Genomic DNA, 7,160 nt, shown 5'->3' on the forward strand with positions numbered 1-7,160 from the left:
CCCTCTCCCCTCTCCCCTAGGCCGCCGCACCCCCCCCTAGATGGGTTCTAGGGGGCCGGCCCCCTTCTCCCTTCCCCCTATAAATAGAGGGGTGAGGGGAGGGCAGCCGCACCACCCTCCAAGGCGCAGCCCTCCCCTCCCCAACACCTCTCCTCCTCCGTTGTGTGCTTGGCGAAGCCCTGTCGGAGTACTGCCTCTCCACCATCACCACGCCGTCGTGCTGCCGGTGGAGCTGTCTTCCTCAACCTCTTCTTCCCCCTTGCTGGATCAAGAAGGAGGAGACGTCTCCCGTCCCGTACGTGTGTTGAACGCGGAGGTGCTGTCCGTTCAGCACTTGGTCATCGGTGATTCGAATCACGTCGAGAACGACTACATCATCACCTTGCAAGCTTCCGCACGCGATCTACAAGTGGTATGTAGATGCTAACTCTCTCCCTTGACTCGTTGCTTAGATGAACTCATAGATGGATCTTGGTGAAACCGTAGGAAAAATTTTAATTTTCTGCAACGTTCCCCAACAGTGGCATCATGAGCTAGGTCTATGCGTAGTTCTCTTTGCACGAGTAGAACACAATTTTGTTGTGGGCGTGGATTTTGTCATCTTACTTGCCTCTACTAGTCTTTTCTTGCTCAACGGTATTGTGGGATGAAGCGGCCCGGACCAACCTTACACGTACGCTTACGTGAGACCGGTTCCACCGACTGACATGCACTAGTTGCATAAGGTGGCTGGTGGGTGTCTGTCTCTCCCACTTTAGTTGGAGCGGAATCGATGAACAGGGCCCTTATGAAGGGTAAATAGAAGTTGACAAAATCACGTTGTGGTGATTCGTAGGTAAGAAAACGTTCTTGCTAGAACCCAATTGCAGCCACGTAAAAGATGCAACAACAATTAGAGGACGTCTAACTTGTTTTTGCAGCGATTGATCATGTGATGTGATATGGCCAGAAGTTGTGATGAATGATGAATTGTGATGTATGAGATCATGTTCTTTGTAATAGGATTCACGACTTGCATGTCGATGAGTATGACAACCGGCAGGAGCCATAGGAGTTGTCTTTATTTTTTGTATGACCTGCGTGTCATTGAATAACGCCATGTAAACTACTTTACTTTATTGCTAAACGTTAGTCATAGAAGTAGAAGTAGTCGTTGGCGTGACAACTTCATGAAGACACGATGATGGATATCATGATGATGGAGATCATGGTGTCAAGCCGGTGACAAGATGATCATGGAGCCCCGAAGATGAAGATCAATGGAGCTATATGATATTGGCCATATCATGTCACAACTATATAATTGCATGTGATGTTTATTATGTATTATGCATCTTGTTTACTTAGGACGACGGTAGTAAATAAGATGATCCCTTATAAAATTTCAAGAAGTGTTCTCCCCTAACTGTGCACCGTTGCTACAGTTCATCGCTTCTAAGCACCACGTGATGATCGGGTGTGATGGATTCTTACGTTCACATACAACGGGTGTAAGACAGTTTTACACAGTGACAACACTTAGGGTTAACTTGACGAGCCTAGCATGTGCAGACATGGCCTCGGAACACGGAGACCGAAAGGTCGAACACGAACCGTATGGAAGATACGATCAACATGAGAATGTTCACCGACGATGACTAGTCCGTCTCACGTGATGATCGGACACGGGCTAGTCGACTCAGATCGTGTAACACTTAGATGACTAGAGGGATGTCTAATCTAAGTGGGAGTTCATAATTTGATTAGAACTTTATTATCATGAACTTAGTCTAAAACCTTTGCAAATATGTCTTGTAGATCAATGGCCAATGCTAATGTCAACATGAACTTCAACGCGTTCCTAGAGAAAACCAAGCTGAAAGATGATGGCAGCAACTATAAGGACTGGGTCCGGAACCTGAGGATCATCCTCATAGCTGCCAGGAAACAATATGTCCTAGAAGGACCGCTAGGTGACGCTCCCGTCCCAGAGAACCAAGACATTATGAATGCTTGGCAGTCTCGTGCTGATGATTACTCCCTCGTCCAGTGCGGCATGCTTTACAGCTTAGAACCGGGGCTCCAAAAGCGTTTTGAGCACCACGGAGCATATGAGATGTTCGAAGAGCTGAAACTAGTTTTTCAAGCTCATGCCCGGGTCGAGAGATATGATGTCTCCAACAAGTTCTACAGTTGTAAGATGGAGGAAAACAGTTCTGTCAGTGAGCACATCCTGAAGATGTCTGGGTTGCATAACCGTTTGACCCAGCTGAACATTAACCTCCCAGATGAGGCGGTCATTGACAGAATCCTCTAGTCGCTCCCACCAAGCTACAAGAGCTTTGTGATGAACTACAACATGCAGGGGATGGAAAAGACCATTCCTGAAGTGTTCTCGATGCTGAAGTCAGCAGAGGCTGAAATCAAGAAAGAACATCAAGTGTTGATGGTCAATAAGACCACTAAGTTCAAGAAGGGCAAGGGTAAGAAGAACTTCAAGAAGGACGGCAAAGATGTTGCCGCGCCTGGTAAGCCAGTTACCGGGAAGAAGTCAAAGAATGGACCCAAGCCTGAGATTGAGTGCTTTTATTGCAAGGGGAAGGGTCACTGGAAGCGGAACTGCCCCAAATACTTAGCGGATAAGAAGGCCGACAACACCAAAGGTATATTTGATATACATGTGATTGATGTGTACCTTACCAGTACTCGTAGTAACTCCTGGGTATTTGATACCGGTGCCGTTGCTCATATTTGTAACTCACAGCAGGAGCTGCGGAATAAACGGAGACTGGTGAAGGACGAGGTGACGATGCGCGTCGGGAATGGTTCCAGAGTCGATGTGATCGCCGTCGGCACGCTGCCTCTACATTTACCTACGGGATTAGTTTTGAACCTTAATAATTGTTATTTAGTGCCAAGTTTGAGCATGAACATTGTATCTGGATCTCGTTTAATACGAGATGGCTACTCATTTAAGTCTGAGAATAATGGTTGTTCGATTTATATGAGAGATATGTTTTATGGTCATGCTCCGATGGTCAATGGTTTATTCTTAATGAATCTCGAGCGTAATATTACACATGTTCATAGTGTAGATGCCAAAAGATTTAAAATTGATAACGATAGTCCCACATACTTGTGGCACTGCCGCCTTGGTCACATTGGTGTCAAGCGCATGAAGAAGCTCCATGCCGATGGACTTTTAGAGTCTCTTGATTATGAATCGTTTGACACGTGCGAACCATGCCTTTTGGGCAAAATGACCAAGACTCCGTTCTCCGGAACAATGGAGCGAGCAACCAACTTGTTGGAAATCATACATACCGATGTGTGCGGTCCAATGAGCGTTGAGGCTCGCGGAGGATATCGTTATGTTCTCACTCTCACAGATGACTTGAGTAGATATGGGTATGTCTACTTAATGAAACACAAGTCTGAGACCTTTGAAAAGTTCAAGGAATTTCAGAATGAGGTAGAGAATCAACGTGACCGAAAGATAAATTTCTTACGATCAGATCGTGGAGGAGAATACTTAAGTCACGAATTTGGTACACACTTAAGGAAATGTGGAATCGTTTCACAGCTCACGCCGCCTGGAACACCTCAGCGAAATGGTGTGTCCGAACGTCGTAATCGCACCCTATTGGATATCGTGCGGTCTATGATGTCTCTTACCGATTTACCGCTATCATTTTGGGGATACGCTCTAGAGACAGCTACATTCACTTTAAATAGGGCACCGTCTAAATCCGTTGAGACGACACCGTATGAATTATGGTTTGGAAAGAAACCTAAGCTGTCGTTTCTAAAAGTTTGGGGATGCGATGCTTATGTCAAGAAACTTCAACCTGAAAAGCTCGAACCCAAGTCGGAAAAATGCGTATTCATAGGATACCCTAAGGAAACTGTCGGGTATACCTTCTACTTAAGATCCGAAGGCAAGATCTTTGTTGCCAAGAACGGATGCTTTCTGGAAAAAGAGTTTCTCTCGAAAGAAGTAAGTGGGAGGAAAGTAGAACTCGATGAAGTACTACCTCTTGAGCGGGAAAGTGGCGCAGCGCAGGAAACCGTCCCTATGATGCCCACACCAACTGAAGAGGAAAAGAATGATGATGATCAAGGTACTTCGGATCAAGTAACTGCTGAACTTTGTAGGTCCACAAGGACACGTTCCGCACCAGAGTGGTACGGCAACCCTGTCCTGGAAATCATGTTGTTAGACAACAATGAACCTTCGAACTATGAAGAAGCGATGGCGGGCCCGGATTCCAACAAATGGCTTGAAGCCATGAAATCCGAGATAGAATCCATGTATGAAAACAAAGTATGGACTTTGACAGACTTGCCCGATGATCGGCGAGCGATAGAAAATGAATGGATCTTTAAGAAGAAGACGGACGCGGATGGCAATGTTACAATCTATAAGGCTCGACTTGTCGCTAAGGGTTATCGACAAGTTCAAGGGATTGACTACGACGAGACTTTCTCTCCCGTAGCGAAGCTGAAGTCCGTCCGAATCATGTTAGCAATTGCCGCATACTATGATTATGAGATATGGCAAATGGACGTCAAAACGGCATTCCTTAACGGGCATCTTAAGGAAGAACTATATATGATGCAGTCGGAAGGTTTTGTCGATCCTCGGAACGCTAACAAAGTATGCAAGCTCCAGCGATCCATTTATGGACTGGTGCAAGCATCTCGGAGTTGGAACATTCGCTTTGATGAGATGATCAAAGCGTTTGGGTTTATGCAGACTTATGGAGAAGCCTGCGTTTACAAGAAAGTGAGTGGGAGCTTTGTAGCATTTCTCATATTATATGTAGATGACATACTCTTGATGGGAAATAATATAGAATTTCTGGACAGCATTAAGGCCTACTTGAATAAGTGTTTTTCAATGAAGGACCTTGGAGAAGCTGCTTATATATTAGGCATCAAGATCTATAGAGATAGATCGAGACGCCTCATAGGTCTTTCACAAAGCACATACCTTGATAAGATTTTGAAGAGGTTCAAAATGGATCAGTCCAAGAAGGGGTTCTTGCCTATGTTACAAGGTGTGAGATTGAGCTCGGCTCAGTCACCGACCACGGCAAAAGATAACGAAGAGATGAGTGTCATCCCCTATGCTTCAGCCATAGGATCTATTATGTATGCCATGCTGTGTACCAAACCCGATGTAAACCTTGCCGTAAGTTTGGTAGCAAGATACCAAAGTAATCCCGGCAAGGAACACTGGACAGCGGTCAAGAATATCCTGAAGTACCTGAAAAGGACGAAGGACATGTTTCTCGTTTATGGAAGAGACGAAGAGCTCGTCGTAAAGGGTTACGTCGACGCTAGCTTCGAATCAGATCTGGATGACTCTAAGTCACAAACCGGATACGTGTATATGTTGAATGGTGGAGCAGTAAGCTGGTGCAGCTGCAAGCAGAGCGTCGTGGCGGGATCTACGTGTGAAGCGGAGTACATGGCAGCCTCGGAGGCAGCGCATGAAGCGATTTGGGTGAAGGAGTTCATCACCGACCTAGGAGTCATACCCAATGCGTCGTGGCCGATCAAACTCTTCTGTGACAACACTGGAGCTATTGCCCTCGCCAAGGAGCCCAGGTTTCACAAGAAGACCAGGCACATCAAGCGTCGTTTCAACTCCATCCGTGAAAATGTTCAAGATGGAGACATAGAGATTTGCAAAGTGCACACGGATCTGTATGTCGCAGATCCGCTGACTAAACCTCTCTCGCGTGCAAAACATGATCAACACCAGAACTCTATGGGTGTTCGATTCATCACAATGTAACTAGATTGGTGACTCTAGTGCAAGTGGGAGACTGTTGGAAATATGCCCTAGAGGCAATAATAAAAGTATTATTATATTTCAATGTTCATGATAAATGTCTTTTATTCATGCTATAACTGTATTATCCGGAAATCGTAATACACGTGTGAATACTTAGACCACAATATGTCCCTGGTGAGCCTCTAGTTGACTAGCTCGTTGTGATCAACAGATAGTCATGGTTTCCTGACTATGGACATTGGATGTCGTTGATAACGGGATCACATCATTAGGAGAATGATGTGATGGACAAGACCCAATCCTAAGCATAGCATAAAAGATCGTGTAGTTCGTTTTGCTAGAGCTTTGCCAGTGTCAAGTATCTCTTCCTTCGACCATGAGATCGTGTAACTCCCGGATACCGTAAGAGTGCCTTGGGTGTATCAAACGTCACAACGTAACTGGGTGACTATAAAGGTGCATTACAGGTATCTCCGAAAGTATCTGTTGGGTTGACACGGATCGAGACTGGGATTTGTCACTCCGTGTGACGGAGAGGTATCTCTGGGCCCACTCGGTAATGCATCATCATAATGAGCTCAATGTGACCAAGGTGTTGGACACGGGATCATGCATTACGGTACGAGTAAAGTGACTTGCCGGTAACGAGACTGAATAAGGTATTGGGATACCGACGATCGAGTCTCGGGCAAGTAACGTACCGATTGACAAAGGGAATTGCATACAGGGTTTGATCGAATCCTCGACATCGTGGTTCATCCGATGACAACATCGAGGAGCATGTGGGAGCCATCATGGGTATCCAGATCCCGCTGTTGGTTATTAACTGAGAGCGTCTTTGTCATGTCTGCATGTCTCCCGAACCCGTAGGGTCTACACACTTAAGGTTCGGTGACGCTAGGGTTATTAGGAAGACTAGTATGTGACTACCGAATGTTGTTCGGAGTCCCGGATGGGATCCTGGACGTCACGAGGAGCTCCGGAAGGGTCCGGAGGTAAAGATTTATATATGGGAAGTTGTCAAACAGACACCGGGAAGTTTCGGGGTCATACCGGTATTGTACCGGGGCCACCGGAAGAGTTCCGGGGGTCCACCGGGAGGGGCCACCCCTCCCGGGGGGCCACATGGGCTGCGTGGGGTAGGGAGCCAGCCCCTGGTGGGCTGGCCGCACCCCCTCCCTTGGTCCCATGCGCCTAGGGTTGAGGGGGGAACCCTAGAGGGGGCGCTCCCCTTGGCTTGGGGGGCAAGCCACCCTCTCCCCTCTCCCCTAGGCCGCCGCACCCCCCCCCCTAGATGGGTTCTAGGGGGCCGGCCCCCTTCTCCCTTCCCCCTATAAATAGAGGGGTGAGGGGAGGGCAGCCGCACCACCCTCCAAGG

This window comes from Triticum dicoccoides, chromosome 7A, assembly GCF_002162155.2.
Source record: "Triticum dicoccoides isolate Atlit2015 ecotype Zavitan chromosome 7A, WEW_v2.0, whole genome shotgun sequence".
NCBI classification, from domain to species: domain Eukaryota; kingdom Viridiplantae; phylum Streptophyta; class Magnoliopsida; order Poales; family Poaceae; genus Triticum; species Triticum dicoccoides.